We start from the raw sequence: 14752 nt of genomic DNA, 5'->3' as shown, positions 1-14752 counted from the left end.
TACTAGGTGGCAGACGATAGTCTGGGCCTGGTAGGAGCTGGACTCCGGTCACAGGGTATAGCGACAAGGGGCACGGACTGTCGAGGAGGTCGGCCAGCGGTCTTGTGCCATCACCGGGCAGGGGCCAGGGCACGACGGGGTACGTGGACTCTAGGTCAGGAAGTAGCTTCAGGTGTCCTGACAATTTATTCGACGATGACGGAGCCTTCAATATCTGTTCTCCACCCGCTCCAAAATCAGGGTACTAGTGCAACGAGGGGGATGGGACTTTACACTCACACGGTCCAGAAAATCCCAAGCGTGAACCCTGAGAGCATGCTCACCCAGTTAGCCACACTGGTGAGCGGGACCCGACCAGTTTTATATTCAAAGGACAAACGAGAGAAACTAGGTGCCAAGGTAAAGGCCACAGACTAACAGGCAACACCAACGGGCATGGGATCCAGGCGTGCTCCCTCCAAGTGGCAGCGGTGTCCAGAAGTTTGGTTTACCACGGTTGTCAGTGTCAGTGTTATTGGACTGAGTGAGTACACAAACGACCCCTGACCATTCCAACGGCACCTCCCCGTCGCCCACATCGAGTCCCGGGGCATTCCCCCTACCAGTGGAGGGGTTAAACATCTGGCTGCCCACACCACTGCTACCGGGTACTCACAACTGCAGCGGTGGTACTCCCCCTTACCACACACCACAGGTGGCGTCATGAACTTCACACATACTCCCCCGTGTAAATATTCCCCTTTTTATTCCAAGTGGCCGAACGACCCAGACCCCCGGGTCCGGAGATCCCTTAAGCCACAGCGGATCCGGATCTAAGCAGCTCGGCTGCTGACACGGGGGCGTCACACTGCCCCTCTGTGAACACGGTCTCCCATCCTCAAAAACTGTCCTCTGGCTGGACAGTTATGTACCTTTATGCTGTTGGTACAGGAACCCACCCTTCTAGCCATATGTAGATAACTGAATTCCGAGAGAAATCAGAGATAACAACCATGCATATCACCCAAAAGAAGGAAAAGACATACATCGCAAATGCATAATATACAGGTGTATGGGCTATATGGATATAAGCAGACCTACGGATATTATGACATAGAACCACAGATAGGTAGAAATAAATTCTAGAAAAAAAACGATGAGGTCAAAATATAAGACTTTTGTTGATTAAAACAGGAAAAAGGGGGGGGGGGCACAAGACAGGGTGACCAAAACAGAAAAGGCGGCATCACATGTGAGTTAAAACACAATGTGGGGGCAGGGACTCCATGTAAATCCACAAAAATAGTTAGATATTAATGTAAACCATCTAATAACACGTCAGAGGGGAAAGTGAGATACTGGTGTGCAGTAAATAAATAAAGCACAAGTGGCTAGAGCACACTAACATCTCACTCCTCACGTGGTAGCATGGTAAAAATGAATAGGAATAAGGTGAGAGAGAGGAGGTATGGATGGTAACAATTACCTGGTCATGGAAGAGAGAGGAGAACCTCTCCGCACATGCAACGCCAAACCCTGACGCGCACGTTTCAGCATCACCTTCATCTGGGGGGTGAGGTCATCATGGCAGGGCAGGGTTTATATAGGGCATTAATCAATGGTGGCTCAGTAGACCCATAATGATCTGTAGCAGCTTCTGCCGGCCCGTCCGCTAACACTGCAATGTCAACTTCCACCGGAAATTATGTATGCAGGGGAGGGCGGTTGGTCCCGGATGCACGCAGTCACAGGGAATCCAAATTTAGGCATGGCGCATGAGCGCATAGATAATGAAGAATAAGTTAATCTATGGTGGTTCAATGGGGCCCAACGTGAGCCACTCACAGTGTGCACCTAGACCTAGATGTACAAGTGCAAAAGTGCAGTGAATATGTAGGGATATAGAAGAAATGTAATAAATATGAAAATTGAAAAAATGAATATATATATATATATATATATATATATATATAGGCATATATATATATATATATACAGTATATGAGGGTGTGGGGATAGGCGGTAGCGTGAGAGGATAAAAGGAAAATATAGATATAATATAAAAAATATAATAATATAAGAAAAAAATAATAATAATGAATATCAAAGTCCACAGGATGAGGTTTGAAGAAGAGAACGCAATGGGTGAATCTATGTGGAAAAAATCTTCTCTTGAACCAAAGAGTAAACGTTAAAGGCAACAACAAAAAGGCATAATCGTCCAGGACAGAAAAGGCCGAGAAGGATTCCCTTGGGAGATATCCAGGAGTTCAGTAGTCAGAATCTCGGATAGGACCCGGTATTAATGGAAAAGACATGTGACCATGGGTATGGTATAGGTCACAAGACAGGAAATGGTCAAATGAACAACCACAGAAAAATGCCCTAAAGAAAATAAGAACAGAATTAATAAAACAATAAAAACATAGAAACCCATATAAAATGGATAAGAACAGTTAAAAACAGATGACCAGTGTGATTCACATAAAAGGCACGAACCTTACGTTTTCATTGAGACCCAGGGGATGTAAAGTGTTAAGAGTCCAGATCCATTTAGTTTCAATTTTGGCGAGCTGTATTTTAGTGTCGCCTCCTGTAATATGAGGAATAAGGTGATCAATACCACGAACAACTAGCTGAGAAGCATCAGAGTTATGATATAATTTGAAATGTTTAGGTATAGTTTTCAATATGGATGTGTCAGTATTATCTTTCGCAGTTAAAATTCCATTCACGTGTTCAAGTACATGGACCTTCAGTTGCCGGGATGTAAGACCAACATAAATGAGGTTACAGGGGCATGTGGCATAGTAAATAACTGATTTAGTATTGTAGATGATGGAATGGGTAATTTTGAAGTTTTTAGTACCACTTGAATTCATGAATGTAGTTGCAGAAATTATTTTGGGACAGCCACACATTTGCCGCAAGGGGAACATCCCCATGGGCGTGGAATTTCATCGAAGAATGTTGTTGTTTTGCTTGTATAATGGCTTTTCACTAAGCAGTCTCTGAGGTTACTAGATCTCCTATAGGTAATGTTCGGTTTGTCCCTAAAATATTTTGAAAAAATTGGGTCAGCCAACAGTATGGGCCAATATCTTTCCAAACACTGCCATAAATTAGCCGAAAAGGAGTGAAATTGGGTAATGAATCTAACTTTAGTAGGAGAAGATTTTGATGAGTCTGAGGTATAAAGGGCACTTTGTCTGGACGTGTGTCTAGCCCTGTTATAAGCAAATTTGACAGATCTCTGGCTGTATCCTCGTGCGTAAAATCTGTCCTTCAGATCTTCTGCTTGTTTTTCAAAGTCATCATTGTTAGATCATATCCTTCTAAGGCGTAAGAATTGCCTTATATGAAAAGAAAAACTTAACTTCTAATAATTAAGTTAAAAGGCCCAAAGAGGACACACACAAATTAAAATTGAATGAGGTACCATAATAGATCAAGGGGCAATGACAGTCAAATGAAAATATTGGTAATACTCAAAGACATATAATGACATATACTAACGTGCTAGGTAGGAAAACAATGAGTAACCCCTTTCAATCAATAGGTATTTAAAGGGAAAATGACCCAAATGAGCCCTACAAATCCCTACCTAGCAATGGAGGGTGTGACACCATAACTGTTTTGGGCATCCCCATTCACCGTCGGGAAGCCCTAGGCCAACCCTACAGTGACCCTGTCCAAACTGACACACCTATCACCAGAGGTAATAAAGATTACTTATCTGAAATTTCATATCCAAAAGCGTCCTGACTCGTTTCTCCCTAGTATTCAGTGTACCAGGGTTCATCAGGGGAACAGAAACAATCGATATTCAGGAGTTCCAAATCCGGAGGCTCCAGAAAAAAGACAGCTGTGTGCCAAGATCTGGAAATGAGGATGATACCCCTACTGACTCTGACTGCCAATGAAATTGCTGCAAGATTGCCCCAGACTGCTCTGCTGCCATGTCATGCAATACGACAATCTGGCAATCGAGCAGCAATTTCACGTGCTGTCATAGTTGGTGCCGTAGGAGCCCCCAGCTGTGAACTCCAGAGAATTTAGTGATGTCATTGTTTCACTCAGCCAGGGGCTCCCTGCTGCCCTCAGTGTGTCTCGGAGGCTGCGGTGACAAGTAATGTTTTCTGTCACTTCAGCCTCTGGATGTAGTAGAATGTACCTGCGGGCATGTTTTGGGGATTGATAAATGGGTGGAAAATGGTGTTTACTCAGATAAAGAATTTTTTTGTGTATGTTTTTATTTCTTTTGACATACAGGATTAGTAATGGGGGTGTCTCATAGACGCCTCCTCATTACTAAACTAGAGCTTGATGGCAGGTGTAATTTTTGACAAATCACAGCTATAATCAACCCCCATCCTGATAATTACTGGCCCCAGCTGTCCGCTTTACCTTGGATGGTTATCAAAAATTAAGGGGGATCTTACGCTGTTTTTTTAAATTATTTATTTTAATAATTTTTAAAAATGGTGTGGGATCCCCTCTATTTTTTATAACACCAGCCCAAGGTAAAGCAGACATCTGGAGGTTGCAGCCCATAGTTGTCTGTTTTACCTGCGCTGATTATAAAAAATAGGATGGGGGCACATGCCATTTTTATTTAAATTATTTATTTATTTTTACACTACAATACAGAAAATTGATCTGCAGCCAATCACAAATGCCAATAAAGGAGGTGTGGGAGGTGTATTACAGTCTGCAACCAATCACAGACTCTGGCACAGAGGGTGAGTGGGATAAGCAGTGAATATTCAAGTAGTTTAATTAGTTGGGCAGAAAGGGCGTAGAAAAGAGTTTGACTGCTGTGTTATCGTCCAGGAAACAAGGTATGCATAACTGTCTTGCTTTTACCCCTATTTTCTTCCTTTTGCAGTCACCTAGCCTCTATTACAACCCTTTTACAGCCATTTATCAGCACAGAAATTCGGGTCCCAATTGACTTGTATTGGGTTTGTTGTCCGGGGTCAAGTTCAGACAAAGGCCAGTTCCAGAACCAAACTTTTTTTTCAAGTCTTGCCAAACCCAGTGAACCCAAATATCCACAGGTCCCTCATTTCTACCGGTGACTATTAGTGGGTATAGCTTTATTTACCCCTAAACTATGTCATTTACAGTATTCACAGGCGATGGGGAAATATGGTGAGAGATGGCCCAGCTATTAACACTTTGTTCACACATTGCATTTTTGCTGCTTTTTTTGCAGTGTTTTTAATGTTTTATGCAAATTAAATGCTGAATTTTACAGTACCAGCAAAAGCGATGAGATTTCATAGATCTAATGCACACAATTGTATTTTTTTTTTCCACTGAAATGTAAAACTGCTTCGTTTTTAAAAGAAGCAGTATGTAAATTCTTTCAGCATTTTTGCAGCATTTTTTCACTAATGAAAGCAATGAAAAACTGCAAAAGCGCTATATGTGAACATAGCCTAAGAGGTTGAGGAGACGAGGTTTTTTTTCTCTTTGTTTATTTTGCCTTATGTACAAGTCATCTATATATATATATAATTGCCTTATTCTGTCTGTCTGTCTGTCTGTCTTGCTCCAAAATTGTGTCGTTACAGTGACAACCAGTGGATTGGCCGCTGGGCTCGGCATGGCCCCGCTGTTACGAGGGGGACCCGGGGAAGCGTGCCAAGATGGGAAATGGACAGCTTCCGCCGGTCAAGGTCCACTGTGCGGTGTAAGGGACCGCTGCTATGGTCAGGAAAGAGTGAGCGGGTTGCTGCTAGTGATCGTCTGGAACGTCACAGACGATCTATGTACACCGGTCCGCCCTAACCCGTGAGGGTTGTATGGCTCGGGGCTTCTCGTACGGTGTACCTGTTGCACGGGGACGCACAGAGGTGACTACACACGTGTGCCAGCGGGAGTCACAGGAATATGGCACGGGGGTAGCACAGAGGTGCCCACGCACGTGTGCTTCAGAAACCAAGTGAGTCCGACAGAGACTCGAGGAGCTCACCTGGGACAGGAACACAGCCTGCTAAACGGGATACTGCCGGAGCAGCAAGGCAGGGGCAAGACCTGCAAACTAGGTGCTGCCTGAGCAGCAAGGGCAAAGCCCACAAAAGACAATCGTGCCTGAGCAGTGGCGTGGCAGCACGCTGCCAGACATTCAAACATAGAAGGACGGTCGCGCGCCGCCATGATGGCAGGGGGAGCTTTTAAGGAGGTGTAGCTCCACCCAAGGGCGGGCGTGACCCAATCAGGATTCGTGACGTCCTGGCCCAGCCAGTCAGGATTCAGCACATCACCAGCCTCGTCATCGGGCCGTGTGATATCAGTGAGCGAATCAGAAGACGTCACGTGGAGCACATGCTCATCTTCCTGCCTCTGGGTCATAAAGGCGGGATCCCCGGTTTCACAATGTGCAGAGACATGGGAAGTCTTTCTGCTTCCCTGAGCATCTATTCTTTGCACACTGCACAACCTCCCAGAGCCTCTGTGATGCTGAGCAGGAGAGCTCGTGGCAGGCAAGGGATGGGAGACCGCTCCATTCCTTGCAAGGGGAGCACCACTAGGTGTCACCCTTCTGCTGTGTCTCTGAGAAGGCAACTCCTGCAGTCTCCCAGACCTTTGGCGCTGCTGAGCAGGAGGGCTCGTGGCAGACAAGGAATGGGGGACCACCTCATTCCTTGCAATAAGAGAGCCACGACGTGTAACACCCCGCCCCCCGCACGGATTGGCCGCTCAGCTTGGCCTGGCCCTCCCCCCCGCACGGATTGGCCTCTCGCCCTGGCCCCCTGCACGTATTGGGCGCTCGGCCAGGCCCTGCTCCCTCACGCATTGGATGCTCACCCTGGCCCCGCCCCCCGCACGCATTCCCCAAACCCACACGGAGATGCTCGACTCCCAGGTGATTGCTGCAGCCCCGGAAGCCCACACTGGCAGGACTAAGTGGAGAAAAGCCACTAGCTTACCCTGCCTGCTGGCACACGTGTGCCAGAGCCGGTGTAGGCTGGTAACTATAGTACACATCGGGTAACTATAGAAACCGCTTTCCTTAGTTACCTGATGTAACTAGCTTACCCCGAGTCCCGCACATGTCGGCACTGTCGCTTTTAATAGTTACCTTTTCTCCACTTTGTCAGCGCGCTCCCGTGCACTGTGTACACTACAGTTGCCGCGCGGCAAGCTCCGATCACATGTTGTCATGTGACCAGGAACTTGCGGCGCAGCCACTGTCCTGTACACAGTGTACGGCTGCTTTCAGACGTCCGTGTCACACATAGCACACATGCATGTATATACACACACAGCAGACACACATGGATACACCGAGCGCATACACACATACCGTACATGCATGTACACACACACACACACACTCTGCTGTACACTCACCCAGCGATGCGGTCCCCGGCACTGAAGTCCTCAGCGCTCTTCCTGCTTCCAGCTCCTCAGGGCTCTGAATATTCAGTGAGTATAATAAGTGGCAATAAGGAGCGGGCGGCAGCAGAGCCGGAGACAGCATCGCTGGAGAGAGGTAAATATAGAAAATATTTTTATTAAAAGCAAAACCTATGGACAAAAAAAATGCTGTGCGCACTATGCGGATTGTGACAGCTGCATGTTTTGCTGGGATTCCCGCAGTGAAAACAATTGCATGTCACTTCTTTTCCGCAGGTAGCTGCGGGATTTCACTCCATTGACTGCAAATGTAATCGTGAAGTCTCGCAGGGAATAATGCAGGCAGCAAATTCTGTGCGGTTCATTGCTTTTTCCTGCGTTATTCCCTGCGGTATTTCGTGGTTTACCTGCGGTAATGTTCATCGCTGACCTGCGGTTTGCAGAGAAGTGATGTCATTATGACAGGAAGAGGAAGCGGAGCAGAGAGTAATCCCACACAGATCACACACAGAGACATATAGAATACACACACATCACATCACACACAGACACAGACATATAGAATACACACAGAAATCAAACGGACATATAGAAAAAAAATCACGTGGGCTCCGCTGTATTTTTACCGTCCAGCCACGGTAAACACACAGTGGCGGACCGGTATTCTCAGGCGAGGGACAGCGAGGGACAGCGTTAATGTACCCCCCCCTCCCACAGGAGAGAATATCAGCCCGCAGCTGCTCCGGGACTGTCGCATCCATTATGCGGCGGTCCCGGAGTGTCCCCGGCTCTTCCAGACGCCTTGATGCGGTGGCAGTCCAGATAATAAGGAGTTAAATGACAGCACATCGCCGCCATTTAAGTTCCGGCTTTTAATCATGGCAGCGCCTATGAGACAGCTTTCATGATTAAAACCCGTAATTAAAGTGAATAAACACAAACACCGAAAAATCCTTTATTTTAAATAAAACAAAAAGCTCCTCTTTCACCCGTTTATTAAGCCCCCCAAAACACACAGCTCCGACGTAATCCACATCCTCCGATGCCTGCATCCAGCTGCGACTGACAACAGCGCTGAATGAATGCAGCCTCGCAGGGAGCCTGTAGAGGTAATTATAGGTCATTTCCCACGGCCAGTAATATAAACACACTACCACCCGGGAGAAATGCAGCGTGTCAATCTGTCCTCTATCATCTATCTACCTATCTATCTATCTCTCTATCTATCTATCCCTCTATCTCAGAAGGAATTTTTTTTTTTTTCAATGTGCTTTATTGCATTGAATGCATTAAAACACATGTACCAATCCGCACGTGGCAATACCGCGAACAATACCGCATGTGGTTTTTGGGTGCGGTTTGCTGCGTTTTTTTTACCACAGGTGCGGTAATCTTTCAGACCCTGTGGAATTTTCTTAAGAAATTTCCATTTTCCAGTGCGCACAGGGCCTAATACTTACTTTTTCTCCACTTTGTCCGTGCGCTCCCGTGCACTGTGTACACTACAGTTGCCGTGCGACAAGCTCCGATCACATGTTGTCATGTGACCAGGAAGTTGCGGCGCAGCCACTGTCCTGTACATAGTGTACGACTGCCTTCAGACGTCCGTGTCACACATAGAACACATGTATGTATATACACACACAGCAGACACACAGCAGACACACATGGATACACCGAGCGCATACACACATACCGCACATGCATGTACACACACACACACACACTCTGCTGTACACTCACTCAGCGATGCGGTCCCCGGCTCTGAAGTCCCCAGCGCTGTTCCTGCTTCCAGCTCCTCAGGGCACTGAATATTCAGTGAGTATAATGAGCGGCGATAAGGAGCGGGAGGCAGCAGAGCCGGAGAGAGCATCTCTGGAGAGAGGTAAATATAGAAAATATTTTCATTAAAAAGACCCATATTTTCTCTGGTATGTTTTACACTGATGTCGCACGGATCACATCAATGTGCTATCCATGTGACATCCGTGCTGCCGGAGATGCCTGCGTGTGTGCGTGCGGGGTCATGAAAAGTCACATGGTCCGTGTGCAAACACGGACGTGTGAGGCACATCAGAGAAAAACATGGGTACGTGTGACATCCGTGTTACAAAACGCATGTCACACGTACCTAAAACACGGACGTCTGAAACCAGCCTACGGCAGCGCGCCGGATTCGATAAAGTGGAGAAAAGCTGGATGTGTGAAACCACTAGCTTACCCCGGCTCCCAGCACACGTGTGCCGGAGCCGGCGTAGGCTGGTAACCATGGTACACATCGGGTAACTATAGAAAGCGCTTTGCTTAGTTACCCAATGTGTAACATGGTTACTAGCTTACCCCGGCTCTCGACACACGTGTGCCGGAGCCGGCGTAGGCTGGTAACCATGGTACACATTGGGTAACTATGGAAACCGCTTTGCATAATTACCCGATGTGTACCATGGTTACTAGCTTACCCCGGCTCCCTGCCCATTCAGATCGTTGGTCTCCCACTGTCAAACACGCCGATGCGTGCTGCACAGCAGGAGACCAACAAGCAAAAAATAAACCAGCACTGTCGCTTTGCATAGTTACCCAATGTGTACCATAGTTATCAGCTTATCGACGTACGCTGGTAACAAATGGTACACAATCCTGTAACTATGGAAAGCGCTTTCATTAGTTACCCAATGTGTACCATGGTTACCACTTTAACCCCGGCTCCTGGCACACGTGTGCTTGAGCCGGCGTACGCTGTTAACCATGGTACACATCGGGTAACTAAGCAAAGCGCTTTGCATACTTACCCGATTGTGTAACATGGTTACCAGTGTACGCCGGCTCCCTGCCCATTCAAATCGATGGTCTCCCACTGTCAAACACGCCGATGCGTGCTGCACAGCGGCAGACCAACGAGCAAGAAATGAACCATCATTATTCAAGACTTGATGATTACATTATTATTCAATCTGCTAACCTACATACACATTCTAAACTACCCGATACGTTAGAATCCGGTCACCTTCTAGTTATTCAATAAAGAATGTTTCTGAACATCATTTATCAGGATCACTATTTTAACTTCAGTTTTATATGTTTTATTGTCACTCTGTAATAGTGGCATATTACTCTGACAACATTGTTCCCAGCAGCAACCTGGTTGACAGAAATGCATGTAGGCATCTTCTCCATGCTTTTTTCTATTGCATTTCAGTAGTGTTTTCATTAACTTAAGCGTTTTTCAGCCAACCCTCCCCCCTCCCTCCAAGAATGCTCTAGTTTCCCCTTGACTTCTAATTTGCCTGTTACTTGAATTGAGCCCATCTGAGCGTCCGACCTGCTCTATTTGGGTAATGAGCACTCGGGAATGTAAGTGCTTGCTCATCACCTGTGAAGAGGCATCTTTCCTGTTATACGAGGGGCTGATGATAAGTCTTTGGCTTTACTCAGAAAGAAAGGAGATAGCATGATGGAACTTTACATTTATTCCACATACTCTCCATTGATGTCAACAAACTTCTTACATCAGTATTCCAAGTTCTGTAAGCCTAGCAAAAAGACGGATTTCAGTTGTCCCTCAAAAGGTGGGTGGTCAACCAGCTAGAAGCCCTGCTCTGCCAGTTTTGCCATGGTCACTTCTGCAGGGTAAACAGAGGTGTTGTCTTGCAGGAACAAGATTCCTTTGGACAGCTTGCCGCATCTTTTGGCCTTCAGAGCTGCCTTCTATTGGTCCAAAAGTTCAATGTAATACCTTGTATTGATAGTGGAACACTTGTGAAGATAGTCCACTAGCCGCACACTCTCCTTATCCCAAAGCACAGGCGCCATAACCTTAGTGTCTGATTTTTAAACCCTGAACTTCTTTGGATGAGGAGAACCACTGTGCCCCCACTCTTTTGACTGCTCCTTGTTTTCAGGGTCATACAAATAAATCCAGGTCTCATCCATAGTGACCAGTTGATCCAGGAAGTTCTTATCAGTCTGGAATCGCTGACAAATGGACCGGGAAGTTTTCACTCGCATGCTTTTCTGATTTGTTGTCAAACATTTGGGGACCCACTTTGCAGATAGCTTCCTAATGTCCAAATGTTCATGGATAATGACACAAACGCGTTCACGGGAAATCCCCATGATGTCTGCCATTGCTTTAGCTGAAATTCGTTGATTCTCCAGCATGAGGTTATGCACAGCATTGATAATCTCCGGAACAACAACCACTCTCAGTTGTCCAGGATGTTACTCATCATTGGTGTTGAAGTGGCCCGTTTTAAATTTGGCAATCCAGTTTTTCACTGTGGAATATAAAGGGAATGGATCCCCCAATGTCTGCGACATATCACCATGAATATCCTTAGCAACCTTTCCTTTCAGAAACAAGAATTTTATCACTCCTCTGCTATCAATAGCTGTGAATACCGCATTAGACTCTGCCATTTTGTTTTCCCGCATGCGTAGAACCACTTTTGCCATAAGGAACAAACACAAAATTTTGAAACCTTATATTAGACATGTAAGGCTTTCATGTGATGTAACATTCGTTACCATGGAAACAAAAAAGATCACAAGGCCAAAGACTTAGCAGTCCCTCATATGATCAATGAAAAATTAAAGCCCTACTAATTACAGAGTTGATGGGTGTGAGCAAGTCCAGACCCACACTGCTGACTATTGTAATTACCTCCTCTATACCATACCCTTCCCTCCTCCCCCCTCTGTTATGCACCTTTCAACTGTTAAAAGATCTAGATTAGCACAATAGTTTTAATCTGAAGTGATTCCCAACCTATATTCCTTTAGGGGTGCTTCACACATAGCGACAGCGACAACGACGTCGCTGTTACGTCACCATTTTCTGTGACGTAACAGCGACCTGGTAAGTCGCTGTTATGATCGCTGCTTAGCTGTCAAACACAGCGACGCAGCAGCGATCATAACATCGCTACATGTGCAGAGAGCAGGGAGCCGCGCACACTGCTTAGCGCTGGCTCCTTGCTCTCCTAGCTACAGTACACATCGGGTTAATTAACCCGATGTGTACAGCAGCTACATGTGCAGAGAGCCGGAGCCGGCAGCACAGGCAGCGTGAGAGCTGCGGAGGCTGGTAACTAAGGTAAATATCGGGTAACCACCTTGGTTACCCGATGTTTATCTTGGTTACAGCTTACCGCAGCTGCCAGATGCCAGCTTCTGCTCCCTGCTCGCTTCATTTCGTCGCTCTCTCGCTGTCACACACAGCAATCTGTGTGTCACAGCGGGAGAGCGCCTTTGAAGAAAACGAACCAGGGCTGTGTGTAACGAGCAGCGATCTCACAGCAGGGGCCAGATCGCTGCTCAGTGTCACACACAGCGAGATCGCTAATGAGGTCACTGTTGCGTCACCAAAACCGTGCCGTAGCAGCGATTTTAGTAGCGATCTCGCAATGTGTGAAGCACCTCTTAGAGTCCTTCATCTCTTTTTATTCTACCTGATAGTTTTGTCTTGTTGTCATGGAAGACAAAGGAACAAATCAACAATATATGTTGATGATATATTGTTGATTTGTTCATTTGTCCTGATGAAGGAGGCTTTGATCTCCAAAATGCGTGGACCTGTAAAATAAAGAAGAATTGATTTAATCAACAGTCTATTACTTTGGCAGCAGTGCGGCATTACGGTAACCACATTTCTCCTCTCCAGCATTGAAATGTACAGCTTGTATAACAGGGTAAATTTTGTGTGCCCTCTAAATAATGCACAGCACAAAGTGTCAATATTTTTTGAGGCCACCATTATTTTTAACCCTTTCACCTCCGGGTGTTTTTGCGTTTTTCTGGGGGGGTTTCCTTCTCTTTCTTCCGAGAGCAGTAAGTTTTTTATTTTTCTGTCAATCTTCCCATATGAGGACTTGTTTTTTGCGGGACAAGTTGTACATTTAAATGAAACCAAAAGTTTTACCATATAGTGTACTGGAAAATAGCAAAAAAATTTCAAGTGTGAAAAAGCTGCAAAAAAAGTGTGATCGTACAATAGTTTTTGGGATATTTTATTCACCATGTTCACTATAGGGGAAAACTGGTGTGTCGCTTTGATGCCTGAGGTCGGTGCTAGTTTGTAGACACCAAACATGAATAGGTTTACTTGTATCTAAAGGGGTTAAAAAAATTCACAAGTTTGTCCAAAAAAAGTGGCGCACATTGTGCCATTTTTCGAAACCCATAGCGTTCTCATTTTTCTGGATCTATGACTCATTGATGGCTTATTTTTTGCGACTTGAGCTGACGTTTTTAACAGTATCATTTTTGCATTGATGCTATTTTTTGATCACCTGTTATTACATTTTGCGCAAAATTTGCAGCGACCAAAAAATGGAATTTTGTCATTTGGTATTTTTTCGGCCCTATGCCATTTACTGATCAGATTAATTGATTTTATATTTTGATAGATCGGGCATTTATGAATGCGGCGATATCAAATATGTGTATATTTTTTTTAACACTTTAATTTTGAATGGAGCGAATGGGATGTGATTTTAACTTTTAGGTTTTTTTATTTTTATTTTTAAAAACTTATTTTAACTTTTTTAATTTTACTATGTCCCTTAGGGGACTAAAACGATCAGTAAACTTATCGCTCTTCCATTTCTCCAGATCACAGCTACCCAGCTGAGATCTGCACATATGGTGCTTTACTCTCACACACTGCCCTCTACCAGCATTGAGAGAAAGTGACTCATATTAGCTACAGGCATCATCACATGACCCTTCGATGCCATGGCAACCACTAGAAGTCACGTGATCATGTCATGTGACTTCCGATGGGGGCGGGTGAGTCATTATTATGGCTGTGTGCATATACATGTCGCTGCCAGATTTTGGCAGCGGGTTGTAAGGGGTTAATAGTCGCGGGTGGAACGCAATTCCACTCGCGACTAGCAGGCACACATGTCAGCTGTTAAAATCAGCTGATACGTGTGCGGATCACCGCGGACTGCCCATGGCAGCCCGCAGGGATTGACGTCACACAATCCATGACGTACCCAGTACGTCATGGGTCATAAAGGGGTTGAGCACTGTCATAATTCTTATGGGCAAGGAATTCACTAGATAGATCTTTACAGGTTGCCACTGAAATCCTCTTCCACTCTTCCATGACAACATCACGGAGCTGGTGGATGTTAAAGAGCTTGCGCTCTTCCACCTTCCATTTGGAAGCCTAAGATCATAAGTATAAAAAATATTCATTTATTTGTCTTAACATGATATCTAAAGTCTAAAAAAGTCCCTAACTTAGCATTAACTTTAGGTACAAGGCTCTCTGATAAAACATTGAAATACATATTTCTTAATGTAAGAATTCATTTAGAAGCTCTTTTTTTAATGTTGCTAACATTGCTAGCAGTGCAGGATCTGTTTATCAGCTTACATGGAACCTTGCAAAGTGACA

The sequence above is a fragment of the Anomaloglossus baeobatrachus genome, chromosome 3 (assembly GCF_048569485.1).
Source record: "Anomaloglossus baeobatrachus isolate aAnoBae1 chromosome 3, aAnoBae1.hap1, whole genome shotgun sequence".
In the NCBI taxonomy this organism is placed as follows: Eukaryota; Metazoa; Chordata; class Amphibia; order Anura; family Aromobatidae; genus Anomaloglossus; species Anomaloglossus baeobatrachus.
This window is presented reverse-complemented; position numbering follows the sequence as displayed.